The sequence below is a fragment of the Enhydra lutris genome, unplaced genomic scaffold (assembly GCF_002288905.1).
Source record: "Enhydra lutris kenyoni isolate GAN:26980312 unplaced genomic scaffold, ASM228890v2 scaffoldscaffold6, whole genome shotgun sequence".
Classification (NCBI taxonomy): domain Eukaryota; kingdom Metazoa; phylum Chordata; class Mammalia; order Carnivora; family Mustelidae; genus Enhydra; species Enhydra lutris.
The window spans coordinates 19,203,708-19,227,127 of NW_019154090.1; positions in this window are offsets into that span (position 1 = coordinate 19,203,708).

Consider the following 23,420-nt stretch of genomic DNA (forward strand, 5'->3'; position numbering starts at 1 on the left):
TATGGGCCATCCACAAGAGAAAAAACGTTCCTGGCTGGGAGTGGTGAGATTTATTAATTACCGGAGACACACAGGATACTTTGCTCTCTCTGCTGTCCCATGACTGTTCTGGGTGGCATTACCAGCTCGTGGCCAGCCTCAACCTCTTCCTGGCTGTCAGTCTGAAAATATCCAAATCACCCTGAGCCCAGCCTTCCTCCCCATTCCAGCGTGCCCTTGGATGTAACGCGGAGAGAGGTGAAGGTGGCTGGACTTCTCAAAATCTTCCAATGAGCTAAATGCCTTTGCAGACACATATGTACCTATATAAATAATGCAGTGGACATTATTCCACCTGCTCTGCCGCTGAGAAAGCTAAGGCTTAGAGAGCTTGAAAAAGTCATCCAGAGTCACATCGTGGGGGTAGGCGGGGAGCAGTGCGTTTGACCATAATTTCCCGCATTTTTCGTCACACAGGCTGGTGGCTGGGGAGGTAGGCAAAACATCTCATTATGGGAGCAAGCAGCAGATCAATGAGCCTGCCCTCAGGGAACTCACAGTCAAAGAGAGAGGCTCTTCACCTCTTGAGGAAATGGGCAGAGTATGGAAATATTCTGTAACTTTGAACATTTTCCCAGAAAGATACTGAAAACCTTGCATATAGTTTCAGAGGAATATTTACACCCCTCCCTCATCCTGATCCCAAGCAAAGACTCTAGGCTCAGAATATCCTGGAAGCAGTCTCTTTAGCAAGTCCAAAGTGAGTGTTCCCTGTAAAGCAGATGGTGCCAAGGGTTCTACTGGAACCTGCAGGAGAATACGTAGTTGCTGATGGTGGAAATCACCTGTTCTGTGTTGGCTGCTGCCTTGGACTTTAGAAGGATGACGTGCAGAACATCAATCAGCCAGGAGGGTTCAGGACATTCATTCAGGCACAGGGGCAACTTCTGAGCGACTGCACAGCCCAACGGCCACCACCAAGGGCTATGTGTCCTTTCTGTGGAGTCAAAGCGACTCTCCATGGGCTTTGCTGGGCAAGCTGGGAGATAGATGTGTACAGAAAGTATGAGGGAGAGTGAGAGCCCGCATATGGTATCAGATTTCCTTATTTGTTTTCAACCTGAATCAGAACGATATTTCTTGGGATTGGCAGAGGTGCTAAGATAGAATTTTTTTTTAAGAGAAGAGTTAAACATTACGGGGACCTTTGGGGTGCTGGGGTGCTGTATTTCTGGATTTGGATACTGGTTGCATGAGTGGGCTCTGTTGTAACATTCAGTGAGCTCTGTACTATAGGGTTTTTTCTATAGGGTTTTTTCTTTAGGGTTATTTCTATTGGTTTTTTTTTTTCTATAGGGTTATTTTCTTTTCTATAGGGTTATTAAGCTTCTATATACAGACATATGTTATGTGTATATATATTTCTCCATGTGCAGTAAAATGGCTTTTAAAAATGAAGCAAGCTACCTAAAACTCTCTTTTATGAGGAAAAACAGTATAATTTTCTGACATCATTTAAGTGCTCCAAGTTTCCGTGAGCCAAATGTCTGCCATGTTAACTTAAAGGTTCTGTGGAACAGGACCCACAGCTCAGCACGTGTTAATACACTCAGTTGGGAGTTCCAGCAGGATCTGCTAATTCCCTTGCAGGGTGTCCGGCAGCAGGGTCCCTGAGCCCTCTCCGGTGTCCCTCTCCGGTGCTGACTCCTCTGGGCTGAGCCCTGCCTGCGATCAGTTACATGACTGGATTCATTAATCCTGACCCGAGCAAGCTCACAGGCCCACCGGGCTGTGGAATGTGAAAGGAGTCCACTGCTAGATGCTGGCGCTGCTTGTACTGGGTTATTGGGGTACAGCCTGCAAATACCACCCCCTCCTGTCTTTCTGGCAGGTTCCATTCTTTCCCAAGAGTTTCAGCCCTGGTTTACTGAGCAGCACTCAGGAGTACTGTGGGAGGCTGTGTCTGCCTAGGGCTTGACCATCTCTGTCTAGGAAGGGGCTGCTAACCCTGCTGTCCCTCCTTTCTGGTTAACCCAATTCCAAACCCCACCTCTTTGGCCTATGCCACGGACTTTAAATGCAAAGAGTCAACTGGACCCCCGGTGCAAGATGTCTGACACCTTCAGCCTCATCTTCCCAAATCCCCCTCCACACACACACACGCCTCTTTCAGCTCTGCTACCCAGCACTCTTTACTCCTTCCTCCTCTCTCTATTCCTCCTCACCTGCCCTTTGGTGGCTGAGTTATGACATCTTGTGTCTCTATGCATTGGGAAGCTGTTGACTTCAGAAATAAGAAAGTTGGAACGAACTACAGGAGGAAGAAAAGCAGAATCGGAGCTGAGGTCCCAAGTCAGCTGCTGCAGTATATGAACACACGAGGTGGTTTGGTCCATGTACTGAGCCACTGGCAAGTAGGAGATGTACCCCCCAACCAACCCCGGAGGGGAGAGGGCACAGGCTGCTGCCATCCCTGAGGACTCCGTCTGGTTGCTCAGTGGGTTGGGGGTGGGGAGAGAGGGTAGCATATAATGACACACAGAGCTTCGTTTCTCTGCATTTTCCCTCTGTGACTGTGAAAATGTTTGAATACCAGGTTTAGTCCCCTATGTATTTCTTTATTCACTTTCCAGAGGACTTAGGGAAATTAGCTCTCCGTATGGCATGGGTCATGTGGATGCAATGTGCCCCTCTAAGACCCTGTAGAGCATAATTTCTGCAACTAGATCTCAGAAGACGCCATTCTCCAAGGCCAGGGTCAGGTGCAGAACAGCAAGTTCTGCGAGTTGCAGAATGCCAGTGAATCCACGAGCCCTCCGACTTTACTGAGCCCCTTGAACTCATTCCTTCCTCATGGGTGGATGGACAGGGTGGTGACAGTCCTGCCCGGTTCGCATTGGCAAGGCCCTGACCAGATGGCAGAGAGCTCTGAGTCGACTGTAGAGTAAGGACTTGTTAAGCACAGAATGTGAGCAACTTTCAGGAAAGAAGAAGCCGCTGGATGGCAAGAGCCTCATGACAAGCAGGCAGTGTCTCAGAGTTTGGCTTTGTTGACTACTGCTACGACACAGAAGACACCAAACCTGGGTGACTTTCTGACCGCCATGAAAACGCCTTCGCTTTCTAGGCTACAAGGACAGGATCCCATTTGTGCTGCCTTTCTCTATATTCCTTGCAGAATACTGGATCTCTTACGTGACTGATTTTTTTCTGTCTCTCTCACTGCAACTGTCTGTCTGTGTGCATCTTAAAAAGTGGAGAGTTATCAAGAGTTCTCTTCTTCTCCTGCTACTGCTTCTTACTCCATCTGCTTGTTCTGACGATCCTGCTTTCCCACGCCCGTGTCACACCCCAGTTTCAAACCCCCATGTCTTCCTGCCATCTTTTTCTGTTACGCTCGTCTGTCCTTAACTGACCTCCTGGAGTTCCCTCCCCAAGACGTTCTTCCCTCTAATTTTCGACATTGACATTGACACCACCGTCTGCTCTGCTCATCTGCTCAAGCCAGGGCAACAGGCTCAGCCAAAAAAGCACCTTTGGGGACAGCCCCCAGCTCTGTCTCTGTTGACCGTGGAATATCAGTGCCTTGCCCATGATGGGGGCTCAGCAAATTGTGTTTTTAAATACATAAAAGATTCAGTATTTTCTTCTGCTTCATTTCCTATTAAATAATTATAAAATGACAAAATTATAGGAGATAGGTATAGATAGGTGAAAGTTGCAGAGTGCTTAACACGTAGCTACGTGAGTGTTTTCTGGGTGTTAGGCACTGTCAAGCACTTTACACCTTCACGTTCTACCTGTATAATATATGTATAACGTACATAGATATATACATATATCTAAACATATGCATATGTGTGTGTGTATACTCATGTTATCTCGATACGTATGTAGGTGTATATGCAGTGTGTATATAGACATGTGTGATGTGGATACACAGATGTATGTTTGTAATGATTCATATCTGTAATCCTTAGTTGCATAATTTACCCATTTTGCAGATAGATAAACTGAATGTTTAAACCCTTACAGGTAACAGATAGTGGAACTGCCTTAGTATCCCATTTCTAAGGGCGCTACGAATGTGAATTCATTTAATCCTTCTAACAATCTTTTTGTGCCCGACTATCCTCCCTATTTTATAGACAGGGAAACTGGGGTCTGTGAGGTTCAGCGCCTTGCTCAGGGTAACAGGTGGTAAGCCGCAGAACAGGAGTCCCACCCACAGGGTCCTGTTCAGGAGTCAGCGCCCCGCCCACTCTCCAGGGCTGGAGTCCACAGCGTAATGGCGGGGACCGCACCGGCTTGCCCCACAAGCACGGACCCCCCCGGTGCCGCTTCCTGAGCACCTTCTAGTTTGTCCCTGCCTTCCCCCACCGCCCCGTGTCACGCAGGACGCAGACAGCACTAATGAGTCGTGTATACTGACTAAATGAATACATGGGTGAAAAAAGTAAGTTCATGAATCTCCATACTTGCTTGGACTCCTTTGGTGGCCCTCCTTTCTCCACTTTATTTTTTTGTTTTTTGCTAAAAGACATTTTTCTTCCTGCTTTGTGTTTTACGCCGTTCAACGTTGCTTTCCAGAGATAATTATCATTATTCCTTCAGGTCTTCTCATACATTATCATTTTTCCCTTAAACAGCTGATTGGAAAGGATTTGTTTCCTTCCTACAGGTCACTTTTGTCTAGTGGTGAGGCCAAATGTTTTGTCCCATGGGACTGCATCTTCATTTTTATAATGGAAGTCAATGGGAGTTAATAAAAGGAATGGAAAAAGCACATCACTGCCAACTGCTTAAGTATGTCTCCTTTCCACCCCAAGAGCTCCACCTGTCCTCACAGCATGCCTCCTGGGGAATCCTCCCAGCAGCTGGATGGACATTCTAGGAGACAATGGAGGTATATGGCTGTTTGGAATGCTGGGGTGCCCAGAGGACACATTGCAGACCTCAGTTCAGCAAAGAGGTCCCTGGCAGTCTTGGCACAAGGACCCTCAGTCTTTCTCTTAAACACGCCAAAAAACTCTTGTGAGACTGGAATTCACTTCCTTTTTCTTTTTCTTTTTTTCTCTTTCTCCTTTCCTTTCCTTTCCTTTCCTTTCCCTTCCCTTCCCTTCCCTTCTTTTCTTTTCCTTTCCTTTCTTTTCTCTTTTCTTTTCTTACCAATTCCAAGCCACCACCAAGCTCAGGGGCCAATTCACTCAACACATCATTATGACCTTCCATTGTGCTTCATTCTGGGCTAGGGAAGAGGCCAAACAACAATGAAGATAGGAGCCAGACTCTCTGGGCTTTAGGTTCTAGAGCTGAGGGATGTAAAGGGAGTGACTTCATTCTTCCATGCTCCCGTGTTCTCATGCATGTCAGATTGTGATAATGATGGTGGTGGAGATGATGGTGTATGTTTGAAGATCCAAAGCTGACTCAGACCCAGTCCCCTTTATCAAGACACTGCAGGCCAGCTGGGGAGATAGACATGTCCTCGTGCAGTCTTGCATCAAGAAGGCATAAAGGACAGGTACAACAGGTGGGCTGCAGAAGACATTCTTGGCTAAGGTTACCAGGAAGGCCTTCCTAGGAATGTTAATATCTAAGCCGGACTCTCAAAATAGACAGGCTCTGGAGACACAGGGACAGACCAGAGAGCCAGTGCTGTTGAAAGAGAATCGGATCTGGCAGTAACTCCTTCTGGAAAGCTGAGATGTCTTCAAGTTGTCTCTCCTGCCTGTTCTGCCATGAAAATGGTGATGAGAATTTTACATGCATGCAGCATGTTTATTTTTAGAGTCTGCAGTGATATTATTAAAGACTAAAACCTTCCATTTTAATGTTGGTCTATCTTAAAAAACGCATATCCTTTTTCTTCCAGTGAGCTCTCTAACTCAAGGAAGAGTTATTGAGATGCTGAGACTAGCTATGAGATCTGAAATTCTTCGGATACTAACCATGCAAAGACTAAGCTTCAAGAATTTTTTGAAAGCAAAGTGTGTTGAAATCAAGTCTCGGTAACAAAGGAACACCAATTATGTTCAGAACTGCCAGGGAGTCGGAGAGAAAAAAACATTTCAGGAAAAAAAAATATGGAGCTGAAGTGTATGTTAAATATGCTGTCAGGGTATCCTTAAGATACAGTCCACTCTGGAGGCCAACTGCAGAGGATCCTGCAAAATGGGCCCCACACGGATGGAGAAAGTCTCCTGAGAATCATGCATGGACCCAACAAATGACGCTACTTCCTGGTGCCCAGTGATGACAGTCTGAACTCTGGGTCATCGGTTTGTGCTCACAGGGTGCTGCCTGCTATGACATGATGATCACACCATACTCTTGCATGTGATGGCTCCTCCAGGAGAACGGTGCCAAAATCCTGTCTCCTGGCCAGGATGAAGCAAGGTCTGCTGGCTTTGGATACACCAGAGCATCCTGAGTTTTAACACCACTGGTTAATATAATGGTGTAGAGGTACTTAGTCTGAGCAGCCTGAGAAGACAGAAAATAGTGACTACACTGTCTAAAGTAGGTCTCCACCCCTCAAACCTTTCACTGGCACCCACTCACACCATGTTTCATCACCTTGCTTTTTCCTTACTGAAAGTATTCGCTGAATGGTTGATTGTTTAATCTCTCCTCCATGTTCTGCAGCTTGGTGTCCTTGGCACTTAGGAGAGCATTCAACAATAGACCCTTAACAAAAATGTCATCTGGTCTACCACCATAGCCTTACTTGTAGTGAACTCTAACTTATTTTTCAATTTGTAAAAACCTTTTTATTGAAATCTATTCAGAAATACACAATATCGTGAGTGTGCTTTTTCCAATGACTTTTTACAGACTGAACACACCTATAAAATCAGTTCCCAGATGGAGAAATAGAACATCACTAACTCCCCCACCCCCAGAAGTCCCCTTGTTGCCCTCTTGCAGACCTACACTGCTTCCTGGCCAGGGGTAAGCATAATCTAAGAGTACATTTTAGTTTCGCCTGGTTGTGTACCTTCTATACACAGACTGACTCAACATATATTGTTTGGAGTTTGTCTTCTTTCATTCAATATTAGAAGTGTTACCTATATTGCTTTCATACATATAGAGCATTCAGTTGTCTAGTAACCTCTGCATGAACATGTGGCAATTTGTTTGTCCTCATTGTACTATCCATTTGGGTCATCTCTAGTTTGGGGCTATTGTGGATACCACTGCTATAAACAGTCTCATACTTGAGGCTGGGTCCACACGTGTGCAAAGAGCTGTGGGACACGTATCTGGGAATGGAATTGCAGGGTCATAGGGTCTGCAGATGTTCAGTATTAAACTTGGATGTTGCCAAGAAGTTTTGCAGAGTGGTTGTACCAACTGAGACTTGAGGTGATTGTAGTGTATAAGAGTTTTGGTTACTCCACACCCTTGCAAACTCTTACTCTCTCTCCTTTTCATTTTAGAGCAGGAGCTCTTCAGCCGTCCTTTCCACATATAATCTCACACCCCATGTCATGCAACACCTCCTCCTCCCAGCCTTCAGAGGGATTTGATGACGTCAATACCTGGCATACAATTTTTAGGAACTAATTACACAGCAGGGTTGCAAACTCAGACCCATCAGAGTTACATGGGAAGGGATTCAGTATAAGGCAATATGGCATGGTAGGCTCTGTGGCTAAATGGGTAGTATGTGCCCTATATTCAACACAAACTTTAAAGACACTGACCTCATTAAATCAGGCCTGCCTGGTGGCCATGGGTTGAAAACTAATTTCTAGGAAAATGTCCAAACTCCTTCACTCGTGCTTTGATATTGGCTTGTTGCAGCCATTCTTCCTTACATACCCTTTACTTGTTCCAGAGTCAACTTTCCAGGCTCTCCTGGAGACATCATGTGCATTCACATCTCTGTGCTCCTGTACATTCTGTTCTCCTGGTCTGGATTACCCTTTCTCCTCTTTGTCGGCCGAGTACATTCAAAACCCTGCTTGGATGACCCAGGGGTGCATTCCTACTCCCAGGAGAAGAGCTAATCCCATCTCATTCAATTTTCCACAGAACCTTGTGCTCGACTCCATTACCTACTTATCAGTGGGTTCTAAAATCATTTGTTTACTTACTTGCCTGCCATCCAAGTTGGAACTGAGGCACCAGGAATTAAATAACCAGGACTGAGTTCAAGTCATAATTAAACCTCAAGGGTCTCACACAAAGCCTGGGATCTTAGAAGCTGCTCAATAAACATTTGTCAAATGAATAAGTAAATATGTGAGAGGGTTGAGAGTGTTGTCCTAGACCTCAGATAGAGGAGATCTAGGCTGGGAAAATGCCATTCATTGTGTCAGATGGTAGCAGAAATACTAAAAGTACAAATTTCAAAATACTGCTTGGTTGAAGTGAGGAGTGTGGAGGACATGACGGAATTAAGAAGAGAATGTAGGAATGAAAACTTGGAGAGTAAGATTTTCTCAACTAGGATTACTGGTAATAATAAGACTGGTTTCAGGTCTTGTTTTAATGCTTACATGTATTATGCATGTAATTATTAAAGTTAATTCTCATAATAATGCTGTAAGACATCTCCATTTTCCAGTTCATGAAACTGAGCACAGAGAAGTTGAGTGAACTTTCTCTGGGAGGCCCAGCTGTGGAAATAAGATTTGAATCCAAAACATCTGGTCTGTTCCAGAGTCTAGGCCATCTTGCACATGGCCTCTGAATGAGTTGTGTTTCTCCTGATGATCCCATAACACAGGCAGAACAAGCATTGGCCTGATACTCTGGGTGAGAAGGTGTCAACACTCATGGGCTTATGTAACTTATCCATGATCATATAGCGATTTGGTGAAGGAGCTGGGTTCTCCAAATCCAGCATTCTTTCCACTATTCCAGTGTGTAGGTGGGTGTTGAGGGGAGGGGAGTGGCAACTCCATAAAGGAATGTCACAGCTCCTTCCTGGTCCACAGCAGAGACAGCAACACTGATCATGGTCCATGCTGAGGCCAGAGCAGAAACAAATCAGGAAGAGTGGGTCTGGAGTTGGGCCCCTCCCTGTGGTCTCATCCTCCAGCAGGGATCCTAAGCATTTCCCAGGGCCTGACCATTGCAGGCCCTGTGCCACGCAGAGCCCAAGGGTTAGTCTATAAGATGCCTCTGGGGAATCCTCCTCCAAGGAAGACATTTCAAAATAAACCCCAAGCATTATTCTGGAGACAACCCTGGGAGCCAGGAAGGTCATGTTCTGGTTCCCATCTGTCTGCGTGTCTATTTAAAACCTAACAATGTCACACTCACACAACATACGTGCATGTGGAAAATTATGATTTACAGCCATTCTCATTTGGAGAAAAACAAGTTTTGCAGTTGAAGAATTTGTTATTGTCTGAAATTGATTTGAATAGTAACTCAGATGTTCCAACAAGGAAATGTAACATGACCGCAAGGGGATGCTCAGCTTTGCTCTATTTTTCATCACAGGGATGCCTTTCTTAAGTTGTTAATGAGATTTAGCATTTCCTCATCTTCGTTTAATGGCCATAGTTCCTGTTTAGGAAACAGTCCTTTTGTTTACGTCCTTTGCCCATTTATGGATTAGCATGCTGATCTTACTGATTTTTTCTTACAGATTGCAAAGGCTACTTAAGTGTGTACTCCATCATGAAATATTATGCATCCAGGAAAATAATGTTAAATGGAATTTTAGTGATAGAACCCATGATTTGTGTAATAATAAGTTAAAAAAACAATATAGATACATTGGATATAAAATATAATCTTGATTATATTAAAAAAAACCCAAACTATGGAAAGACACCCCCCATACACACACACAATAAATGAAAGTTTTGGAAGAATATTTATTGTCATGGTCACAGAAGAGTTTTTTCTGTTATTTGGCCTATTGATAATCTTAGTTTGTTTTCTTATATTTTGTTGTGTGTGTTGGTTATCGATTTATGCCTCTCAACTGCACATCCATCCATCATTGTCCTGCTTACTACACTGGAATACCAGCCCAATGCCACTGACACAAAGGTTAGATGTGTCAGTAGAGGGCACTGGAGAAACCCTGGGCTGGAAAGGGGCTGTTCATCTTGGTTTGGGAATTGACTCTTGCTCCTACAGTCAGGGGAGGCTAGTGGGTCACCCAGGGACACTCACCTCTAGAGAGTTTCAGCCACACTCCCACTGGGGATTGATATTTTATCCCAGTAGCCCAGAAGCACATGCCTCAGGGAACTTCCATACCATCCATGGGGCCAAAGCAGCATCACTGCAAACCAAATTTGGATCTCTGCTCTGAGAAGTTGAAGCATCTTCCAAATTTGTTTCTCCCTTGGGTTCTCTGCCTCAGCCCTACAGTTAGAGGCTGCTTCCTATCCTGCCATTACTGTATTCCTTGGAATTCTCTTTACCCCTTAGTAGGTAATTCTGTGTTATAGTTAATAATTCTTCTTATGAACCTTTTCTTGTTCAAATTACTATATGGTTTTTGTCTCCTCTTTAGACCATGGCCAACTGGTATATTGTATTGTCCACATTTTCTAAAATTCCTGTCATAATCAGAATAAGTTAATGCTTATTTGCCCTTTATTAAGATGATCAATCTGATTTATAGGTATATATAAATATATAAATAATACACAAATAATATAAACATAATACAAATATACAAAAATACAAAGACAAATAGTACAAAACAGCATAAATGTAATAAATAAATACATATACACAGATATATATACACTTTTGTGTTAAATATACACATAGACCTATTATACAGAAGTGTGTGTGTGTGTGTGTGTGTGTGTGTGTGTATGGGTGGGTGGATATTTCCTCTAATATAGAACTCTGTTTTATTATGTGAGATAAGGCATTCTTTTTATGGTAATAAATAATAAAATGATTAAAAATAATAAAATTAATCTTTTCTATAAAACATTCAGTACTTTCAACTAATTTTGGTATAGCGCTTCTGTGGCCATAATTGTAAGTGACAGTTTTCTTGGGGGGGGTTCCAATCTGTCAGGTTTTACCATGAGGATTTAATTCATCTTATTGAATTTGCCACTTTCCTGGGAAAATGAATATGCTGTAGAGATCATCGTATAGAAATTTTAAAGAGATCACCAGTAAAATCCTCCGGGCTCTTAGGTATTTGAGGGAGTCATTCTTCTGCTTTGGTTATTGGCAGGATTCTGTGTTGAGCTGCTGATGGAGCCACACTGTGGACCCAGGACCGTGAAGACTTGTCCAGAAATTCAAGTCAGGTTCTGACTGATGTTCAGTGAAAAGAAGTGCTCATACAACTTCTAGCATGGATATTCCTCTTCCATATCCTGACTACTCATAAGTCACTTTAAACCAATAATGTTTGTGATGGCACGATCAAAGAGCCGTGAGAGATGCTAAGTCATATAAAGTCTCAAGGAGTCAGTAGACCACTTGAAGAAAAGGCAGTTACTCTGCAGTTACCATGAGCCAGACATAATGGTAGACGCTTCTACCTCATTTCTCATTCAACTCTCAACCAGTCATGAGAAGGATGGACTGTTATTCCCCCTTGGCAGAAGAGAGCGGGGCTCAAGGTGAAGAGAGTGAAGAGAGTTGTCTGACCGTTCACTTAGCACATGGCAGAGATGACCTACACACACAGGTCTATTGACTCCATGTTTCTTACAGTTTTCCTAAACCTTCGTTTCTCATCAACATATAATTACCCAACAAATCTCCTGTTTCAGTTACCAATTAAGGGCTCAGAGAACCAGAGGGGATGTGGGTGAGCTGGGAAGGGTTCATGGAGGAACCAAAGTGGTTGTTCTCCTCTGCTTTCTTGGAGCATCACTGTCTTGTTTCCATAATTTGACATCTCATCATGTGTTGCTTTGTGACACTGCTTGTGTTGGTGTCTTGGCTGGTCATTTCTACCCCATAGTGTGGCTCATCTGCCCTCCCCAGTGAGGTGGCTGGCACCCAAAGCCTTGGACCTAAGCCTAAGGCTCCCTCCAACCAAGGGACAGAGTCTGAAGGGACTGGATTCCTTGGACATACTGGGGGTCCTCTTCTGGCCATAGGATACTGGTCTCATACCACTTTACATTTGTACTGAAACTCCTTCTTATATTGAGAAAATTGGCTTCAGCCTTCTTTCTGCCACTTATTTACTATGATCTTGGGCAAGTGACTTTTCTTTTAGAGGCTTCAGTTTCTGGATTTGTAAGTGATAGGTCAATGTTCATGATCTATGAGTTCTTTCCCAGCAGCTGCCTTGTATTTCCTTTCTTTTTCTTCTGAGAAATTCCTTGATCTAGGGGCATGCAGAATTAGGATTTGGGAGGTTTTCCCAATTCCTCCCACTGTGCTCCTTCTTGCAGGTTGGAAGGTTTGTATTGTCTGTAGACAGTTAAAACACAATCAGAAAATTAACTTAAAAACCCACCCATTTTTTTTCAAGTCTAAACAATGTTAGTGATAAAAACGTGTCTTCCCAGGGGTAGATTGCCCCTCCCTCTGCCTTTCGGTAGATTACTGCCTTATTCATACAGCACACTGCTGTTCAGGTAGACACGTTATGCCCTGGCTTATACATAAATGGGTTGAAGACACAAAGAAGACAAGTGTTGGAACCCATGCCATATGGAAGAGCTTGGAGCTGGCTTTGCTAATTCTTCATCCAGGGCTCTCTGTTTCAAGTCCAGTCTTTGTGAATTGACCGTTTCTCCTAAAGACAGTGACCTGGCCAGGACAGGCAGAGGAAATTCTCCTGGCCTGGAGGACTGCATTTCCTGGCTCTTTCAATAGAAACATCCAGCGGTGGGGTCTGGTTTTTATCATTTTCAGAATGCACTGGAGCATGTTGTCCATTCAAATTCTTCAGCTCCATCAGATGGAACATGTCAAATAGTGACCTAGGCTTCAGACCTGAGACACCTGGCGATCCGATTCCAGATCTGGCCCCTGTACATGCCCAGGGAAACCTCTGGGAAAGGGGGATAACATTACTTCAACCAAAATGGTGTTGGAAAGAGTAGAGAGATAATTTTCATCAGATCTTGGGTTTGATTCCTGGCCTGCAATGACCAATGTCAGTTGTCTGTTTCTGATGTCACGGTTAAAATTAGCAGATGGCTCAGTCCAAGCATTTAAGCACATGGAGGGTGAAGGATCCTCCTTGCCCCGAGGTTTAGAGAGTGGGAGAGCTACGGCAGTTCGGTGCCTCCATAATTCAACCCACGTGGATAGCGTGTGTGGATATACGCCGTGCTGAGAGGCTGCAGAGCGTGTGAGCTGGGAGCACGATCAGGGAGGCCAGCTACAATTTTAGCTCCAGGATGGAATTTCCTGGTTTTGGGGGGTCTGGAGTCCGAACTTTCTCTGGTGCTGGTGCTGCTTTTGCTGCCAGAACCAGGCGGCAGACACAGCTTATTTCCACCCGACCGCCCAGGGTGAGGCGGGAGCCCTCCTCCTGGGCCCTCCAGCGCTTGGTGCTGGCCAGGCCTTCCTGGGCGAGTTCCAGCAGCTCCCTTCCTGTGCAGGCACACGTGGGATCGAACAATCACATTGCTCAGTCAAGCCTGGGTGGAGAACTGTTTGTCTCTGCGTGGGGAGGAGGAGGCAGGGTTCACAGCTTCCCTAATAAAAGGTTAATTATCCTGCCCTTGGGTCCTGAAATCCAGTTAAAGAAATTGTGGCTTCCATGTACCTCCATTTGTACACGAATGGAAAAGTCCTCATGGCTCCTGAGTGACTTATGGCCCTGATGTCACAAGAAATAGAATCCACATCAGGCTAATGGAAGCAAATGCATTTTTTTTTTTTTTTTTTTTTTTTTTTTTTGGTGTATAGTGGGTAGTTCAGAGAAGTAGGGAAACAGCTGAACTGCCAGATTTGGGGAAGGACAGAAAGCAGGACAGTATGAGGGATCTCAGCAGCAGGAACTCAGGGAAAGTCTCAAAAAAGTGCTTCTAGAAATACTCAGTTCCAGTGATTTATGACTTCTTATACATGGCTCAAGATTCAGATTCTCTCACAGAGGGAGTCTGATGAGCTAGGATAAAGAAGTGACAGCCCCGTCAACTTTGTATATCCTGAAATATGAGTTGACTGGTGGTTGTTTTCCTGATGATCAAACCCTTGGGACCAACTCACAGTCATCAAACTCATAAACAATAATGTATAGACCAGATAACATTGACTCAATTTACAGAGTGCTCTCTACCTTCCAGGTGAACAGATAATTTCTGGTTATTACTAAGTGTCTCTTCCTCCACTTCTTTCCTGGTGTCGACATGCAATGAAAGCTGAGTTAGGCATTAAAAAGTTGTTTAGTGAACTTGGAGATAGGTGACCTTAAAGGGTAATTTTACCCAGTATGAGGAATAATTCTGGCCATCTTGCTTCTTTGTTCCATTGTTTTTCCCCAGTCTCCATTCACATTCCTTCTCATTACTACCCTATCCATTTGACAGATACAATACAGATGGGTATCTGGATTTCTAGTTGCAAGGGCTCGCTGAAGCTGTCCCAATGGGACTGACAGTTTAAAACTTTCACCCTACATGAGTGGCTCTGCTTCTCCCTGTAACTGGAAAATGCCTTCTTTAACACAGTTATTCTTTCCAGAGCTAATGTTGTGCAGAGAGACATCTGTGTAGTTGTTGGAAGCCTTCAAGGAGGGTTGTAAAAAATTTTCATAGCCAATAGTTTACTGGTAGAGAGTGGAGAATTATATGACACCGCCAAAACAGAGAGTGCACTATTGTTAAGATATTTCGTTGGCTCATCTCTGTAAGTCACACCCCGTAGCCCATCCTATGTCAAAACAAAAATAAAAACCAAATGTGAAGATCTCTTATCAGACCACGATTCTTAAACACGTGTGAAATACAGCAGTCAAAATTGGGCATTCTTCAAAAGCTGTAACAGATGCTGTTCTGGGCTCGTATGAGTATTTTGATATTGTACTTGGTTGAGCGAACCAGTTGGGTCCTCACATAGCACAGCCGGCAGGATTTTGCTTATTCAGATCAGACTGAGATTGCTTCATGAATCGCGACACTATAAAGGACACATTGATAGTATGTAGAAGAGACATTTGTGCAGGTTGTTAAGTTAAACAGGAAACATAAGGCCTTAGGCTGTGTCTGGTTCTGTGTGATGCCAGGAGAGTAGATATTCCCAAATATAGACAGATTGTGGTACACTTTCCATCGTGTTGAATTAAATAACACCCTCTCTGTAAATCAGAGTTCAGACTTGCAGCACTCTGAAACATCTGGAGGATTGCACAGGTAAATAATTTAGGAAACAGACAGACAGATCGATGGATACAGATGGAAACATGTCCTTGACAAAGTGTCCACGAGTCAGCAGCAGGGACGTTAGTTCCTAGTGTGGAGGTGTGTCTGTGCACGGTGATGAAACTGAAGAGGGTAGGGGACTAGTTAGAGAAGACTGTCCCAGAAGTGAACTTCATCTCCTTAGGGAGCTCCCAGAAGTTCTCTTGAGGAAGATGATGGTGGCTGCTTCAAGTTCCAGACACCCAGTGTCCTTTTCTTTGCCCCGTCGGTCTTCATGCTGTTCCATTCTCTCCAAGGCTCAGGACAATGGCTCACAGTCATGGAGCCACCCAACCAAAGGGAGGTCTTTGTTGTACTGTGATGGAGGAGGATGGGGAATCTGCTAATCTTACTCACGTCTCAGAGGGCTTCCATGTGTCTTGGGACATCTTCCACTAAAGGGGACACAAACCACGTGATGAGTCATCCAGGGATGGATCGCAGCCAGTTGAATCCTTAATCCTGTGGGGAAAGACACCAAACTGATGCTGCAGATAGGAGGGTCCATGCATGTCCAACTTTTCTGAGAAAGATCAAGAAAGCCAAGTTTTCTCAAGCACACAGGAAACTGGTAACCGACACAGAGGCAAACCTTTGGGCGAAAGCACAATGCAGCGGTTCTTGGATGAGAACCATAATTTTTCTGGAGAGAATCTGCGGCTATGAATTTATTAAAAGTGTTATTCCTGACGAAAATGTGACAGGAGGCAGCCTGCTGCAGCAGGATTCTGGGAAGGTGTGTGTAGATGGCTGTTGACAAAGCAGCTCCCTGGTCCCCTCACTCAGGCTAGAGGAAGCCCCGTGGGGCATGGGGTATGCTTGATGGGAGCACCAGAGCTAAAGAGGATAATCAGAGCACCCGGGGGGGGGGGTGAAGTCAAGAGTATACTGGAGAAGATAATGGGGATCTTAATGCAAAAACAAAACAAAACAAAACAATAAAGGCAAAATCAGGAGAAAATGCAAAATTGCGGTTGAAACACTGGAGGGAGAGTGGAATGGGAAGGAATAAATGCCTAGAGGAGAGTAGACCAGAAATACATCGTGCAGAGAAAATGGTAAGGTCTGCTTTGTGGCAAGTTTGGTGTCTGGGTTTGCTTGCAATCCTCACCCTGTCATTTAGAAGTGCCAAGCCACAGAGGGGTGGGAGCCTTAGTGTACGGGTGATGGTTACAGAAGACTGGGATGTTGGGTGCACGTTCTTGCAGCAGAATGTTTGGTTCTGGTGTGTTCAAATGTTCAATCATTACAGACAGGTTAAGGTTCTGAATCCTCTATGTGTGGATCATAGAAACTACTGTCCTAGTGCTCTTCCCTAACTCCAAGTGGCCAGAGGACTAGTGATGGGCAAATTTAAGTTAAAGCCTCGCTGAGTACAGAATGTGGGGTTATGGAGCAGATGCTGCCTTCATTGATCAACTGTTTAGTTTTGCAATGAGTGATATGAAAGATTGGACTTGACCCATTCTAGCTGCCATGGATATCCTTATGGATAAGGGAACGAACTTTACTTCTTAGGTGTCCAAAGATTTTTCTATAGTGTTCTGTTGCATTTTGGGATTTGAAGGAATGGTCTTCTCATAGTCACAGGCTTAAAGAGTAGGGATCTCTCCAGTATTACTTGGCTCAGGCTTTGGAACTGGTGAAGGATGCTCCTTTCTTACCCCATGGTTTCATGACCTACAAATGAGACAGGTGAATGGTTACTACGGATCAGAAAGGGGTGTGTTCAACAACTTGAAAGACACTGAACAGAAAAGCGTTTCTTCAAGGTGAAAACTTGAAGAGGAGTAGATTCTCTGGCTAAAACAAAGCATGTTTGTTAAGACATAAGCACGTGGCTGTGACTTCACCTCTATGAGAAAGAGAAATAATTGGAAAGACTAAGCAAGAGTAGTAGCCTTCTAGGAAAGCAAGATCTAAGACAGAGAGGGCAAATGGTTTTTATCTTTCAGGGAAAACCTAAGAAGTCCATAGCTGTTATTTGGAGACATAAAGAGGTAGGCTAGCCTATGCTGACCAGTATTGGCTGGCACAGATGTCAGAATAAGAACATGAGAAGTTGTGTATATTTCACTATATGGCTTGGGTCCATTGAATCTGGAACTTTGGCCCTTAAGACATGTTTTCAGGAAGACAGGAAGAGAGAGAGAGAGAGAGAAGGAAAAAGAAGGGAAAAAAAGCACCAACAGGTAATGAGGATCTGCCAAGCTCTGGCCATGGTTTCTCCCATGAGGTGAATGGTCTCTCTTGTAAGAGAAGGGCAGATCTCTTCATTTTAAGAAAAATAAAATATGATGGGTAAGATTGGAAATAGGATGGCTTTTCTTATTTTAAGGGCACATTCATTCTCATAGTTCTGGAGGCTAGAAGTCAGAGATCAGGGTGCTCAGCTGGCTGGGTTCTGGCCAGGGGTCCACTTCAGGGTTGCAGATGGCAGACTTCTCTCTGTGTGCTTTCCTAGCAGAAGGGGTGAGGGAGCCCTGTGGGGTCATTTATAAGGTTCTGATCCCATTCAGGTGGATCTACCCTCACATCCTAAGCATCTCCCAAAGGCCTCCCCTCCTAATACTCTCCGTTTGGGTGTTAGGATTTTGACATATGAATTTGGGGGGAGACACATATGTTTGGACCATAGCATATGCCTACTGATTTAATGTCTCTGGGAGAGATTCTGGATGGAGGATATGAAAACTTATTTTTTTCCATCATTTTTTTTTTTCTTTAATGTGGAAAGCTCACTTGCCATTAAGGGGAAAGTACCCAGAATACGTGGCGGCCAGACGATGGCAAGGTGATGTATCTTGCTGGATAGAACCCACTAGGCCAGGAAGAGTTTTCCACTTTTTATCCCAAAGCCATGCATTTCCTCCACACACTAAGAATCACTCTTAAGAAGCTCATCAGCTCTTTTCCTTCCTGTTTTCCCTGCTTGCTCAGCATCAGCTCTGGGAAGGAAGGAAGGAAGGTCCACGGGGTCAAAGGAGGTGGCCGGCGCGACTGGGTTCTGGGGGATCCTTGAGGTTTGGCGTCGCTCAGCCTGGCTTTCTCTCTCGGAGCCGCTTCTGTGGGTTAATGAAGATATAAGCTCCCAGCCTCAGTCACACTATGTAAAAGAGCCACTTATTGCCTGTTCCATCTCACTGACTTTTATGGTGATACTTAAACCAAAATGGTGAACTATTACACTTCATAGCCTGCAAATAAAAGCAGCATGTTAAAAGTAGGGGCCGTAACCCCTGATCGGGCTGAAATGGCTTGTAATCTTGAGATGACTTTGTTCAGCTCCCCAGGGCCAGGGCCCAGGGCGCTGTGTCAGAGCCTGACAATGAATCCCGGGGCCTCTGGGCCCAGCCCCTGCACTGAGGGGGGAGGTGAGCATCCTTCTGCAAAGGCCTGGTGTGGAGCCCAATGCAGAGTTAAATCAAAGCGGGTTGTGAGTGGGGGTGGGGACGGGAACAAGGGGAGCAAGTCACCCTCTGCTGGGGCAAGGCAGTGCACGTGGATGGCATCCGGCTCCAAGCCTTGATGGAGAGACCCCCGCCCCACCCGGTTTTCCCTAGACTCAGCTGTGGCCCTCAGAATACAGTCGTCTCGGCTCGTAGAAGCCACAGTCTCCAACATGGGCCCAGGGTATGCATTAAGGATAATGCAACCCACGGTTGAAAATAATGTACTCTTGATTGGTTTTATTAAGTCAAACATAGCGGGGTTTTTGTGTGCTTGCTTCCTTGTATAAGTGAAAGTTACAGGAGCACAAAGTAAAAATTTAACTTGTATTTGTCTTTATTTGGGTTCTCCCCCAAGCGAAGGCTGAGGCAGGGATTCAGGTGCAGGTGGTTTATTTGGGAGGTGATCCAGGGCAACAAAGTGAGGAAGTGGCAAGTGAGACAGGGAAGGGGGAATGCCAGCAAAGCAGGTGTGAAGGGGGAGGGGCACTGCTCTGGGCAACTGGGTCACAGTCCTGGGGGAACCCATGAGACTCTAGGAAGACCACACCTCAGGGAGGTGGGAGGAATTTCCATAACCGCTGTCCCTTATTGGTTGAGGTTTGCTCCAGGCGCTTCTGACCCGCCCCAATCAACAGCACAAGAATAAACCTGAGAGACAGAGGCAGAGACAGACAGACTCACACACACACACACACACACACACGCACACACACACACAGGTCAGAAGCCAAACTCATATATGGGAATTGCAGACAAAACTGCAGGTAATCTTTGGGGTGAGATTGAGGAATTTGGGCAGGCCAGGGGCAGCATCTGCTATGACAATAAATAATAAAGAAGAGGAAAACAACCTTCTTTTCTCTTCTTGTCAAGTAAACCCAGGTCTAGTTTCCTGGCATGAAGTACATCTAAAAGGTTATTAATGTGTCATTTTTGTTGAAATGCTCTCTCTCTTTTTCTGTGTGTATGTATCCATGTGTGTGTATAATATTTATGTAGTACATATAGGTTATATAAGAATATATATATATATGAATATACGCATATTCTTACAACTTCGTTTTCAAAAATATATGCAAGTATCTATCTCATTTTTTATGATCGTTACATCGTATTCCAAAGAAAAGATATACATAATTTTTTGTGCTCTATTTTAATAAACTAGAATGGAACTAATTCATAAAATGTACAATAAAATGTAATTTAACACATTTATCTTTACAGATTTTTCAACTACATGGCAGTTGAGAGCATAGTTACTGCCGTTAGCTAGATTGGATCGCTCTCCTCCGTTTGTTACTTACGTGCTGTGTGACCCAGAATCAGTCACAAAGTTCTCAAAGCTTTAATCTTACCTGGTGAACACAAATACACAGCGTACCTATCTACCTGGATAATTTGTGGAGAGGATAAAATTAGATCATTTGTGGGGGAAGAAAAAAAAGCTCAGCATATCAGCAATGTTCAATAAACATTAGCTGTTAGTATTCTATTCCCCAAACAGGAAAAAGAAAAAAAAAAATCCTGTGTCAGGCTATGTGTGTTAAAGAAAATAGGAGAAGGAATCATTCATCATGACCACAGAGACTGTGCCCAAGTTGGGAGAAGTATTTTCTGCAGCTGTCCAGTTTTACTGGCACCATTTATTGAAGAGTCTGTCTCTTTCCCTTCGTATATTCTCGCCTCGTATGTCAACCATTCTTCAGTCAGAGAAATAAAATAAATAAATGAAATTCCCAAGAAGGAAAAAGAAAATTCTGAGGACAGAATCATGAACAAGGTATGCCTAAAGACGCAGAACTGTCAGGTAGATGAAGGTTAATAAACAATTTATTTTGCTAAAGAAAGAGAAGCATTCACATGTTCTTTCCATTATTTAAACACTGATTAATATGCCAGCAACAGTACCAGCTGCTTTCGGGGGGGCCTTATGTCAGTTAATTCATCCAGAAGTTGACCGTTGCCTTCAACTCCTTCTCCTTGCAGTTGTGGTCCCTGCATTGAGAGGTGGAGTCTATTTCCCATTCTCTTGTATCCGGCTGGACTGGCCCCAGCGATCTCGGTGACCCATCAGAATGTAGTGGCAACAACTTTCTGGGACTCCCGCAACCACGTGATGAGAAATCTCAGAGCATCCTCTTGAGTCCTTTGGAACACTCATGTCGGGGGAAGCCAGCATCTTATAAGTCCGACTCTGCTGGGCCCCCATGCATAGGGGAGTCACGTGAGTCATGGGGGGAGCTGCATAGAGAGAGATTCTTGACCAGCCCATGATCACTGCAGCCACCCCCATGATCCTAGACCCCGAATCAGACATTGGAATGGAGAAGCATTCCGATGTCTTCAGCCCCAGCTGCCTTTGACTCCAGCCACCCCAGAGTCCCTAAATAAGGATGGCTCAAACACCAGAACCATTTGCAAGATAATCACAAAGTTTAGGAGTGGTTTGTTACAAAGCAATAGGTTTCAGGCATGGACACAGAGATCGATGTGCAAAAGAATGGGCATCCCAGGCCTCTGCTTCCCTTAGGCTCCTACTCATTTCTTCAATCTCAGTTCATTCACCAACTAAGCAACAGGGTTTGATGCAAACTACAGAATGAATATCCGTCTTCCCTAATGCCAACTAGTAGCTTGCCAAGATCATGGAAATGTGTTGCCCCCATCTGTTAACGCAAACACTTCAAATTCTACTGCGGAAGAATTTTGTTTAGAAAGATTTTAGACAGGTTAAACAACCCTGTTATGTATGTCAAAGGATGTAGCAGCGAGAGTTCTTATAATTAATGCATTTGTATTCTTTTAGCAACTAAATCTTATAACAAAGGAAATGTTTTCAAACATCCATTTTCAAAACTCTCTCCTTCCCCTGATATTCTCGTCCTCATTTTAAAACGATTCCCTGAACTTTGAAGTGAAAGATTGTATTTTCCAGCACTACTGAGGCATCATGGTTGTCATCCCTTAATTATCTTGTAGGTGACATTATATCGAGAGGTATTGCACTGGTAGAAACAAATAAATGTTCAGTAAACTTGGAGCCCTTGTCATTTAAAGAAGAAAGATAAATAAACCTAGCATTCCCTTTAAGTTCTTTGCTACATTGTAAAAATTACTCTCTATTGACAGTCTCTATGTCATTATAAAATCAGTATTACTTTGTATTTTAAAGATCTTTTTATAAAGTTAAGCATGCTGATGACAAATTGTAAACACTTTTGCACACCTAGGGTTTCAAGTTTTGTCTGTCTTGCTAGCGTCATAATCTATCCTATGAATTTCACGTCCAGAGTCTTTGTAATTTTACTTGAAATTAAAAAAATAAATTATAATCAATTAGACACTCTAATAGTAACTTATAGTTATTTCATCAAATACTGGTTTTATAACCGTTATTTATACTGAAATATATTTTTCTCCATGACGTATCGTCTTTAGCGTTTAAAAAAAGTTCGTTCTGTATTTCATGTGGCAAATTCCATAAGGAAAAAAATGTTAGAAGCATCTGTACTTTTACCCAACTGTATAGCAAACCTCACACACCAAGTAATTTCTTCTAACACTTGACTTTTCAGATCTTCAGCAAGGTTTTCTCTGTATCTTCCAGCAGAATATGCTGACAAAGGAATACGTTTTTATTTGTCGCCATATTGTTTTCTGTATATTATTTCAGCTGTTTTTCTTGTGTTGGGAAGATTGAGTATTTTCCCCAATGACTTTTCTTTTGGGCTTTGCTAATAAGCAGTAAAACTCAAAATAGGCTTCTAAACATTTAACGAGAAGTTTAGTGAAATTTTGTCAAGTACATCGTTGGGTATTTGCGTGACTTTAAACATGGCTGAAAATATATAGTCTTGTTTCCATCTTCTGGATGCTTAGTTTCCAAATGTCTTGAAAATTGTGCCTAATGGTGCCAGCTTTATTGGCTATCTTGTAGGTGATAGATTAAATGGGAAAAAACCCCAAGGTTTAGGAAAGCCAGGGGAGGGGCAATTATACTAAGCAAAGCTGATAAAAATTGAAATTGACCGAGAATTTCTGGAATAAAATCTCTGACAGTAATAGATATTGTTATGTAAAATATATCTGATGAGAACGATATTAATGTCATCCTGAGAAAAGGCATTTTGAGATTACAAGAAGCAGGTAAAAGTAATTCAAATCTTTACTCACTTTGGGATTGTAAAGAAGAAAAAAAATAGACACGGGATATTAATTTCTTTACCAAGGTCTCCATGGAGACTTACAAAGTAAAGCAAGAGGGAAAATATCCTGGCAAAGATTTTAAAACTCTGTTCCCTCTATCTAACCTTTTCAGTAGTGCCCATACAGAGGGCAGTTTCTCTTTTCAAATTATACCTTGTTCTGAATGCCTCAAAAAAGCAAACATGTGACATCCATGGCCTTTTACCCAGAAATGTCCTACTCCTTTCTTCTTGGCTCACGGTCATCTCTTCTCTGAATTTCCCTTCTCACTTCAGCATATGCCCAGCCATCCTTCAGAGAACATTCTCCTCCTTTGATCTTCAAAGAACGACCCAAGGAGGACAAGACAGAGGGTTAGGGAGCAGTGAAGGGAAGAGACAACGCCAGAACCGTCCTTTGGGGCAGGGCAAGGACCAGAGACTGGGGACCCACTAGTATTAGTTTCCTTTTCCTTTGCATT